The following is a 12,070-nucleotide window of genomic DNA, read 5'->3' as shown; positions in this document are numbered from 1 at the left end:
ATTGTTATTACAGATTTTCTTGTCCCTCATGGAACTTTTATATTCTATACACCAACGTACGCACACACACACTCCAAGAAACTAACTTTGGGTGCATTGCGTGAACTACTGTGCAGTAGTCATCTGAAATATATGAAGAGAACTGTTCAGCACCCCCCCCCCCCTTCCTTACTCCCCAGTCCCATCATCTCCACTGTGCAGGGGTTTAAAAATAGCTTCTAGTTTTGTGCTGGCCTTGCTTCTATACACACACACACATTCCTATACACACACACACACACACACACACACACACACACACTCACTCCCCTGTGCGTGCTACAGTACAGTAGCTGGCTGCTCAGAGATGCAGACAGTGGTGAGGAGTACATCCCTCTGTGCTGATTCCAGCTAAGACTCTTTCTTGTCTTTCTTCTTTCTTGTTTTCATCCCTGTCTTCACTGGAGAGCAGAAGCGATCGCTCCTCCAGCCGATGGCCGCCCCCACTCCACGGGTCCTCTCTTCCTCCGCCACCGCAAGCGCTCCGAGCTGTAAGAAGACACACAGAGAGAGGAGAAGAAAAAACTGGAAGAAGGTAGGAAAGACTGGGAGTGACAGAATGGTTAGAGAGAGAGGAGAGCAATTAAGTGAGGAAGAGGTGAAAAGCAAAGATAGATTGTAGTAGATGTGGTGTGTGTGAGTGTCTCTCCTGCCGAATGCCTTGATAGAGGGTATGTGAGTTTCCCGGTCTCCTCTCAGCTGCGTTGGTTTGTGTGAGTGTGTGTGTGTGTGTGTACGCGTGTTTGCAGCATATTTATATCTGGTTGGTATTATCTCAAGTTGGTGTGTGTTGGTGTGTGTTTGAATGCTTATTAATTGAAACTTGTTGTGTGTCGGGGAGAAGAGAGGATCGAGGAGTTGGGCAATACTCATACAGTATCTGTCATTGCATTAACCTCTAATACAGGTTCAAGGGTTTTGCAAGCAACAGAATATGCAAAAGCCTCAGTGTGTCTATAGCATGTGAGAGTTTTGGGGAGCATACGTACACTACTGTTCAAAAGTTTGGGGTCACTTAGAAATTGTCCTTGTTTTCAAAAGAAAAGCACGTTTTTTGTCCATTAAAATAACATCAAATTGATCAGAAATACAGTGTAGACATTGTTAATGTTGTAAATGGCTATTGTAGCTGGAAATTGCTGATTTTTAATGGAATATCTACATAGTCGTACAGAGGCCCATTATCAGCAACCATCAGTCCTGTGTTCCAATGGCACGTTGTGTTTGCTAATCCACGTTTTTGATCATTAGAAAAACCTTTTGCAATTATGTTAGCACAGCTGAAAATGGTTGTGCTGATTTAAAGAAGCAATAGAACCTGGCTCTAACCAGAATAGAAAGAGGAGTGGGAGGCCCCGGTGCACAACTGAGCAAGAGGACAAATATATTAGACTGTCTAGTTTGAGAAACAGGCGCCTCACAGGTCCTCAACTGGCAGCTTCATTAAATAGTACCCACAAAACACCAGGATGCTGACCTTCTAGGCAGAGTTGCAAAGAAAAAGCCATATCTTAGACTGGCCAATAAAAATAAAAGATGAAGATGGGCAGTCTGAGATATGGCTTTTTCTTTGCAACTCTGCCTAGAAGGTCAGCATCCTGGAGTCGCCTCTTCACTGTTGACGTTGAGACTGGTGTTTCGCAGGTACTATTTAATGAAGCTGCCAGTTGACGACCTGTGAGGCGTCTGTTTCTCAAACTAGACACTCTAATGTATTTGTCCTCTTGCTCAGTTGTGCACCGGGGCCTCACACTCCTCTTTCTATTCTGGTTAGAGCCAGTTTGCGCTGTTCTGTGAAGGGAGTAGTACACAGCGTTGTACGAGATCTTCAGTTTCTTGGCAATTTCTTGCATGGAATAGCCTTCATTTCTCAGAACAAGAATAGACTGACGAGTTTCAGAAGAAAGTTCTTTGTTTCTGGCCATTTTGAGCCTGTAATCGAACCCACAATTGCTGATGCTCCAAATACTCAACTAGTCTCAAGAAGGCCAGTTGTATTGCTTCTTTAATCAGCACAACCGTTTTCAGCTGTGCTAACATAATTGCAAAAGGGTTTTCTAATTATTTGCCTTTTAAAATGATAAACTTGGATTAGCAAACACAACGTGCCATTGAAACACAGGACTGATGGTTGCTGATAATGGGCCTCTGTACACCTATGTAGATATTCCATTAAAAATCAGCCGTTTCCAGCTACAATAGCCATTTACAACATTAACAATGTCTACACTGTATTTCTGATCAATTTGATGTTATTTTAATGGACAAAAAAATTGATTTTCTTTCGAAAACAAGGACATTTCTAAGTGTCCCCAAACTTTTGAACAGTAGTGTATGGTCACTGACATATCATTGTTCCTGTCAGTGACCGTGTCAGTCAGTCATTCTAGACTTCACAGATACTGACAGAATGACTGAATGACTGATTACAAAGCAACGCTCTCTCTCACTCTTTCTCTCTATTTCTCTCTATTTCTCTCTCTCTCTCTCTCTCTCTCTCTCTCTCTCTCTCTCTCTCTCTCTCTCTCTCTCTCTCTCTCTCTCTGTCTCTTTGTCTCTCTGTCTCTCTCTCTTGCTCTGCTTCACTAAGTGAGTGACAGGTTGAGAGCTCATCTTCTGACTGTGTGAGTGTAAGAGAGAGAGGGAAGGAGATAGAGTGGCAGACATATGCTGTCCATCCTTCACTGGCCGGAGTTAACTGGTGAGTCTAGCATATGAATGAGAGAGGAGGAGGAGGGATACAGATGGAAAGAGAGAGCGAGAGGGAGAGTGTAGCGGAATAAAAACTACAGTAGCACCCATGATAGTTTAGCCAAAGTAAGCTGGCATGTGTGATATTTTGGTACACGCTGTAACTGGGAATATTTATTTGTGTTAAAGGCAGTAATGCCAAAGCTGAGTTACTTTTTCCGCTGTTTCTCCAATGTGGTGGTTCTTGACGGCAGTACAAAGATGAAGTGTGTTGCTGTGAGTGTGTTTGCACTAAGTGTGCATGCATATGCACATTTGCGACCCCTGCATTTGTGTGCATATGCATACCCTATATACACTTACCAAAGCTGGATTTTATACTCTGACCTATATACTGTAATACATCTTAAAGCAGCGTTTCCCAAACTCTGTCCTCGGGCCCAAAGTGGTGCACGTTTTGGTTTTTGCCCTAACAGCTGATTCAAATGATCAAAGCTTGATGATTCGTTGATTATTTGAATCAGCTGTGTAGTGCTAGGGCAAAAACCAAAATGTGTACCCATTGGGGTCCTGATGACCGAGTTTGGGAAACCTTGTATAGGAGTGCAGGTCAGCAGTGAGCTTCTCTGCTCTGAAAGCTCTAGGTATCTCAGGGCTGAGGATAGATACTGTGCTATCTATTTCTACAGCCCTGATCCATTCTATGCTATCTGTTTCTTCCCTGCTGGGCTGGGCTGAACAAGATGATTATCATCTGTCTGAGATGTCTTCTCCTCTGGGGTGCACGTGGCTAGGAGGTAGAGAGACGGGGGAGGGTTGAGAGAGAGAGGGAGGGAGGGTTGAGAGAAAGAGGGAGGGGTGCGAGAGAGCGGGAGGGAGGGGAGAGAGAGAGAGAGAAGAAGGGAGAGGAAATTAAGGGAGAGAGGGAGGGATGAGGAAAGGGGGAAAGGGATGAAAGAAGGGAGGGATGATGCTTATGAAGACTGAGATACTGCAGTCTGGCTCTTATGAAGACTGAGATACTGCAGTCCGGCTCTTATGACGACTGAGATACTGCAGTCTGGCTCTTATGAAGACTGAGATACTGCAGTCTGGCTCTTATGAAGACTGAGATACTGCAGTCCGGCTCTTATGACGACTGAGATACTGCAGTCTGGCTCTTATGAAGACTGAGATACTGCAGTCCGGCTCTTATGACGACTGAGATACTGCAGTCCGGCTCTTATGAAGACTGAGATACTGCAGTCTGGCTCTTATGAAGACTGAGATACTGCAGTCTGGCTCTTATGAAGACTGAGATACTGGAGTCTGGCTCTTTGAAAAAAGAGAGCGAGAGAGAGAGAGGGAATTGAGATGAAGAGTGGGAATTAAAGCGAGGGCTGACTGACTCCGACCGCATTATCGCTCTCTCGATATATCACTCCTCTCTCACTTAGTCTCTCTCTCCTGGATTGTCTCTCTGTTTCTGTATTATCTTCTACCCTCATCTACTGTATCTTTCATTGTTTTCAGTCTGGCTGGCTCTTGTCTGGCTGGCTCTTGCCTGGCTGGCTCTTGTCTGGCTGGCTCTTGCCTGGCTGGCTCTTGCCTGGCTGGCTCTTGTCTGGCTGGCTCTTGCCTGGCTGGCTCTTGTCTGGCTGGCTCTTGTCTGGCTGGCTCTTGTCTGGCTGGCTCTTGCCTGGCTGGCTCTTGTCTGGCTGGCTCTTGTCTGGCTGGCTCTTGTCTGGCTGGCTCTTGCCTGGCTGGCTCTTGTCTGGCTGGCTCTTGCCTGGCTGGCTCTTGTCTGGCTGGCTCTTGTCTGGCTGGCTCTTGCCTGGCTGGCTCTTGTCTGGCTGGTTCTTGTCTGGCTGGCTCTTGTCTGGCTCTTTGTGTGTGTATAAAAGAGAGAGAGAATGTGAGAGACAGAAAGTGACATGTCTCGATCGCTTTCTCTCTCTCTCTCTCTCTCTCTCTCTCTCTCTCTCTCTCTCTCTCTCTCTCTCTCTCTCTCTGTCTCTGTCTGTCTGTGTGTGATTACATTTAGTATCTTAATCAGCAAGCAGCCTCTCTCTACCTCTCTACCTCCACACACAGACTGTCTGTCTGTCAACCACGTCTACCTCTCTACCTCCACACACAGACTGTCTGTCTGTCAACCACGTCTACCTCTCTGCCTGCGTTGTTGATCTGTGGGCACGTTAGGTTGACAGACAGCATTGTGTGTGTGTGTGTGTGCATGGAGAAGGCAGAGCAGGCTTAACGGTTTCCTCTATCTGAGACACACACATCCGTCTTCCTCTCCTAGTTTAGAGAGCTGGGCTTAAGGAGGAGCCATTCTACTGAGTCGTGACTCAACTAGAGTGAGTAGAGTACAGTAGCGTAGGGTTTAACAAAGAGCTTGTGCTCTCTTTTCCCTCTCTCACTTTCTCTCGCTCTCTCTCACACACAGACAGAGGAATGACGTGGTTGTAATGTGTTTAATCCTTAATGGTACAGTATATAGGTTAATAGCTGTGTGTCTGGGTTACTGTAGTCCTAGATGATATGGCTTCAGTGTATAACTAGCAGCCCTGAAAAAAAAGCCAAGCTGGTGCTTTTAGCTGAGCTCAGTGATAAAGATGCAGATGAATATAGACCTCTCTCTCTCTCAATGTTCAATTCAAGTCAAGGGCTTTATTGGCATGGGAAACGTATGTTAACATTGCCAAAGCAAGTGAAGTAGATGGTAAATAAAAGTGAAATAAACAATAAATATTAACAGTAACCATTACACTCAGAAGTTCCAAAAGAATAAACACATTTCAATGTCATATTATGTATATTTACAGTGTTGTAACAATGTGCAAATAGTTAAAGTACAAATAGGAAAATAAATAATCATGGGTTGTATTTACAATGGTGTTTGTGCTTCACTGGTTGCCCTTTTCTTGTGGCAACAGGTCACAAATGTTGCTGCTGTGATGGCACACTGTGGTTTTTCACCCAGTAGATAAGGGAGTTTATCAAAATTGGGTTTGTTTTCAAATTCTTTGTGGATCTTTAATCTGAGGGAAATATGTGTCTCTAATATGGTCATACATTTGGCAGGAGGTCAGGAAGTGCAGCTCAGTTTCCACCCCATTTTGTGGGCAGTGTGCACATAGCCTGTCTTCTCTTGAGAGCCAGGTCTGCCTACGGCGGCCTTTCTCAATAGCAAGGCTATGCTCACTGAGTCTGTACATAGTCAAAGTTTTCCTTAAGTTTGGGTCTGTGATGAGGTGTGAATGACGGATTCAGGCGCAGGAGGTAAAACACCGAAATCCAGAGTTTATTCAGTTACATGAATAAAGCGCAGCAAGCGTCAAAACGAAACTAGCACAAGGGAAAAATCCACCTTGGCTACATACAAGGAAAGAGTAGCTCAATCGAGCTACTCACTCTCACAATGAACAATCACTCACAATGGACAAGTGGGCAGAGGGAACACTTATACACAGACTAATGAGGGAATGAGTACCAGGTGTGTGTGATTGACAAGACAAGACAAGACAAATGGAGTGATGATAAATGGAGCGGTAGTGGCTAGTAAGCCGGTGACGACGAACGCCGAAACCTGCCCGAGCAAGGAGGAGGGGCAGCCTCGGCTGAATTCGTGACAGGGTCAGTCACAGTGGTCAGTTATTCTGCCACTGTGTACTCTGTTTAGGGCCAAATAGCATTCTAGTTTGCTCAGTTTTTTTGTTAATTCTTTCCAATGTGTCAAGTAATTCTCTTTTTGTTTTCTCATGATTTGGTTGGGTCAAATTGTGTTGTTGTTGTTGTCCTGGGGCTCTGTGGGGTCTGTTTGTGTTTGTGAACATAGCCCCAGGACCAGCTTACTTAGGGGACTATTCTCCAAGTTCATCTCTCTGTAGGTGATGGCTTTGTTATGGAAGGTTTGGGAATTGATTCCTTTTAAGTGGTTATAGAATTCTCTCTCTCTCTCTCTCTCTCTCTCTCTCTCTCTCTCTCTCTCTCTCTCTCTCTCTCTCTCTCTCTCTCTCTCTCTCTCTCCCTCTCTCCCTCCCTTCCTTCAAATCAATACAACAGGTGTAGACTTCACCGTGAAATGCTTACTTACGAGCCCTTTAGAGTTAAAAAGTACGAAAAATTACCACATTTAAAAAAAGGAAATAGTAACACAATAAAATAACAATAACGAGACTATATACAAGTAGTAGCGGTACCAAGTCAATGTGCAGGGGAACGAGGTAGTTAAGGTAATATGTGCATGTAGGTAGGGGTAAAAGTGACTAGGCAATCAGGATAGATTGATCTTTTGCTCTCTCTCGCTCTCTTTTTCGATTTCCCCTCTCTCTCTCTCTCTCTCTCTCTCTCTCTCTCTCTCTCTCTCTCTCTCTCTCTCTCTCTCTCTCTCTCTCTCTCCCTCCTTTCCTCCTTGTCACTGAGAGTGACCTCATGGCTGATGACCTCATCTCATCAATAAGGAGCTCATTTAGGGGGAGAAGGGAGACCCTGTGGGGTCAGGAGAGATGGGGGGAGTTGTGACCCTGTTGGGGCCCCTGTAAGGGTTCGATAGAGCGGGAGGGACAGGGGCCAGAGGGTTCAGGGTTAGGAGGAGGGGAGGAGGCGAAGGGATGAGGGAGGGGTGGAGAATCTGATTCCGCCATCTTAGGTTTCTCTCTCCATACTGACAAGCTTGGGCTTAGTTCAGAGTGTGTGTGTGTGTGTTTGTGTGTGTGACGGGATACTGTACACTCTAGATACTGTATAGGCTCTGTCGGTATCTCTCTCCTATTCTCCATACAAACCATGCAGGTGTGCATTCACTCACACACCTCTCTCTCAGTCTCTCAGTCTCTCAGACTCCCTCTCCTCTTTCCTGCCTCCTCCTTTCTTCTCTCCACCTCGCTCGTGCCTTTTCCCTCCTCCCTCTCCTCCCTCACCCTGTTTTCTCTCTCTCTCTCTCTCTCTCTCTCTCTCTCTCTCTCTCTCCTCTCTCTCTCTCTCTCTCTCGCTCTCTCTCTCTCTCTCTCTCTCTCTCTCTCTCTCTCTCTCTCTCTCTCTCTCTCTCTCTCTCTCTCTCTCTCTCTCTCTCTCTCTCTCTCTCTCTCTCTCTCTCTCTCTCTCTCTCTCTCTCTCTCTCTCTCTCTCTCTCTCTCTCTCTCTCTCTCTCTCTCTCTCTCTCTCTCTCTCTCTCTCTCTGTCTGGAGCCAGCAGTAACCTTACACCCCGACAGAGCGAGTGAGAGAGAGAGAGGGGGAATGACAGAGCAGGGGAATGGAGAGAAGGGGGGATGAGGGGGTAACTTGATCTTTAGTGATTGTCCATCAACATAGAGGTAATTTTCACAGACATTGTATATATTAATGCACACACACATCACACACACACTGTCTCTTATTCGTAGCAATGATGTAATCCCAAGGCAACATCGCCTTGGTGATTGTCCCCTCGGAAACGGTGTGGCTGGAACTGTAGCTGATTGCATTGTCTAGGCAACTGGAAAATTGTGTTTGCCAGCCCGTGCCCCGAGGCATAGACAGACGGTCAGAGTAAAAAGAGGGGGAGAGAGATGAAGAAGGAGGAGGAGAGGGACAAAAGGGAGGTTTTTAGAAGCTTTGATCATTGATATTCAGCGATATTAAAGCTCAGAAAACGTGTTTCTATTGAATTCTGTCATGATTTCTTTGTTACTATTACAGATACTAGATTATTTTGTTGTCTTGATGTTGTCATCATTGTGGCTGATGCGCTGTATGTTGAGGTAGCAATTTGTCACGGGCGGGGATAGTATTTCTGTGGTTTTGAAACGTAGACTCGTCACTCCATTGTACTGTATATCATATTCTACAGTTGAGAATTCCTCAAGGTATAGACTTCCTCCATAAGTTAAAGAGGTTAAAGGGATACTTCGGGATTTTGGCAATGAAGCGCTTTGTCTACTTCCCCAGAGCCAGATGAACTCATGGATACCATTTTTATGTCTGCATCCATTATGAAAGAAGTAAGAGGTAGTTTCACGAGCCAACGCTAAATAGCATTAGCACAATGACTACTAGAATGCTAGCAGTTACCATAGACTTCCAGCCATTGCGCTAACGCTAGTTAGCAATTGCACTAACTCAAGTTAGCACCTTCCTTCAAACTGCACGCAGAGACATAAAAATGGTATCCACGAGTGCATCTGACTCTGGGGAAGTAGATAAAGGGCTTCATTGCCAAAATCCCGAAGTTTCCCTTTAACCTATGAAGATAGTCTATACATTTCCAAAGTCCTGAAGTATCCTTTTAACATATATAGCTAGGAGTAAGTAGGGTAACATACAGGAATAGATGACATTGAATGTATAGAGAGCATTGGCATGTATTCATGGGTGACAAGGGAAGCCAGGCTTCACCAAATATTTGGGGATATTTGGGGATTTGGACTTGTGGTTTTGACTTAATTCTCTGTACAGGCCAATGATTATGACGCCGATTCTATGGAACCATACATTAATATGTTGTGCCACTGGCCTGAGACGATTGAAGTTCAATATGTAGCATAGTAAGCTCCCGTTAACTAGCTAGCAAACTTAGCTGGTTCATTGTTGCCCATGTGAGGAAGTCAGGCTAGCAAGCATTTTAGCCGGGTAGCCTATGACAACAAAAACGTAAAAGTGTACTGTATGCCATAGACTGCTATTGCCAACATGAAAGAGAGGAAGGTGAATCAACATTTTTTGTTTAACTTGTGCACAGACACACACACACAGAAATCAGTCATGGATAGCAACATGATATTTAGCTAAATTGATTGGACTGAATTGTTTTTGGTATCTTTAAGTTTGTTTTCAGTGTATTAAACTAAGCATACAGTGCCTTCGGGAAGTATTCAGAACCCTTGACTTTTTCCACAGTTTGTTACGTTACAGCCTTATTCTAAAATGGATTAAATTGTTTTTTTCCCTCATCAATCTACACAAAATACCCCATAATGACAAAGCAAAAACAGGCTTTTAGAAATGTTTGCTAATTTATAAAAATAAAAAATAAACTGAAATATCACATTGACATAAGTATTCAGACCCTTTACTCAGTACGTTGTTGAAGCACTTTTGGCAGTCTTCTTGGGTATGACGCTACAAGCTTGGCACACCTGTATTTGGGGAGTTTCTCCCATTATTTTCTGCAGATCCTCTCAAACTCTGTCAGGTTGGATGGGGAGTGTCGCTGCACAGCTATTTTCAGGTCTCTCCAGAGATGTTCGATCAGGTTCAAGTCCGGGCTCTGGCTGGGCCACTCAAGGTCATTCAGAGACTTGTCCTGAATCAAATCAAATCAAATGTTATTGGCCACATGCGCCGAATACAACAGGTGCAGACATTACAGTGAAATGCTTACTTACAGCCCTTAACCAACAGTGCATTTATTTTTTATAAAAGAGTAAAATAAAACAACAACAAAAAAGTGTTGAGAAAAAAAGAGCAGAAGTAAAATAAAATAACAGTAGGGAGGCTATATTTACAGGGGGGTACAGGTGCAGAGTCAATGTGCGGGGGCATGTACATGTGGGTAGAGTTAAAGTGACTATGCATAAATCATTAACAGAGTAGCAGCAGCGTAAAAATATGGGGTGGGGGGTGGGGGTGGGGGGGCAGTGCAAATAGTCCAGGTAGTCATGATTAGCTGTTCAGGAGTCTTATGGCTTGGGGGTAGAAGCTGTTGAAAAGTATTTTGGACCTAGACTTGGCACTCCGGTACCGCTTGCCGTGCGGTAGCAGAGAGAACAGTCTATGACTAGAGTGGCTGGAGTCTTTGACAATTTTGAGGGCCTTCCTCTGACACCGCCTGGTATAGAGGTCCTGGATGGCAGTCCTGCGTTGTCTTGGCTGTGTGCTTAGGGTCGTTGTCCTGTTGGAAGGTGAACCGTTGCCCCAGTCTGAGGTCCTGAGCGCTCTGGAGCAGGTTTTCATCAAGGATCTCTCTGTACTTTGCTACGTTGATCTTTGCCTCGATCCTGACTAGTCTCCCAGTCCCTGCTAGTCTCCCACAGCATGATGCTGCCATCACCATGCTTCACCGTAGGGATGGTGCCAGGTTTCCTCCAGATGTGATGCTTGGCATTCAGGCCAAAGAGTTCAATCTTGGTTTCATCAGACCAGGGAATCCTGTTTCTCATGGTCTGAGAGTCTTTAGGTGCCTTTTGGCAAACTCCAAGCGGGCTGTCATGTGCCTTTTACTGAGGAGTGGCTTCCGTCTGGCCACTCTACCATAAAGGCCTGATTGGTGGAGTGCCGCAGAGATAGTTGTCCTTCTGGAAGGTTCTCCCATCTCCACAGAGGAACTCTAGAGCTCTGTCAGAGTGACCATCGGGTTCTTGGTCACCACTCTGACCAAGGCCCTTCTCCCCCGATTGCACAGTTTGGCCGGGCGGCCAGCTCTAGGAAGAGTCTTGGTGGTTCCAAACATCTTCCATTTAAGAATGATGGAGGCCACTGTGTTCTTGGGGACCTTCAATGCTGCAGACATTTTTAGGTACCCTTCCCCAGATCTGTGCCTCGACACAATCCTGTCTCTGAGCTCTACGGACAATTCCTTCAACCTCATGGCTTGGTTTTTGCTCTGACATGCACTGTCAGCTGTGGGACCTTATATAGACAGGTGTACACCTTTCCAAATCATGTCCAATCAATTGAATTTACCACAGATGGACTCCAAACAAGTTGTAGAAACATCTCAAGGATGATCAATGGGAACAGGATCCACCTGAGCTGAATTTCGAGTCTCATAGCAAAGGGTCTGAATATTTATGTAAATAAGGTATTTCTGTTTTTTATTTTTAATACATTTGCAAACCTTTCTAAAAACCTGTTTTTACTTTGTCATTATGGTGTATTGTGTGTAGATTGCTGAGGATTTTAGAATAAGGCTGTAATGTAACAAAATGTGGAAAAAGTCAAGGGGTCTGAATACTTAGCCTTGTTGATTTGATGTTGTAATGTTTAAGTTGAAATGGTGCTGGAATAGCGGAGGCAGTGCTCCTGTTGTCTTTGTGCTGACTTGCTGTAACTCTGTGGTTCTAAATCAGTAGTTGTTTAGTAAACTGTTGAAAACATTAACTTGCTTGACAATGGTGCAGGTGATATAACTGTTTGTATGCAATATTTGCTTTGTGAACTTCACCGGACATATGTTGCTTTCCAGTTTCGTGATAAAACAAACTGTATATGGAGTTGAATTTATTCCTCCACTGTGTGACTGTTGTCTTTCTGTTGTCATGGCCTTATTGTGTATCACGGTGGTGTATGAAGGAATTGGTTATAGAGCAAACAACCCACTTATCACAACATAGGTTGTAAAATGGCTTTTTTACTGGCTTGGCTTGGCTTCCTCAGTG

Source organism: Coregonus clupeaformis, unplaced genomic scaffold, assembly GCF_020615455.1.
Source record: "Coregonus clupeaformis isolate EN_2021a unplaced genomic scaffold, ASM2061545v1 scaf0001, whole genome shotgun sequence".
NCBI classification, from domain to species: domain Eukaryota; kingdom Metazoa; phylum Chordata; class Actinopteri; order Salmoniformes; family Salmonidae; genus Coregonus; species Coregonus clupeaformis.
This window is presented reverse-complemented; position numbering follows the sequence as displayed.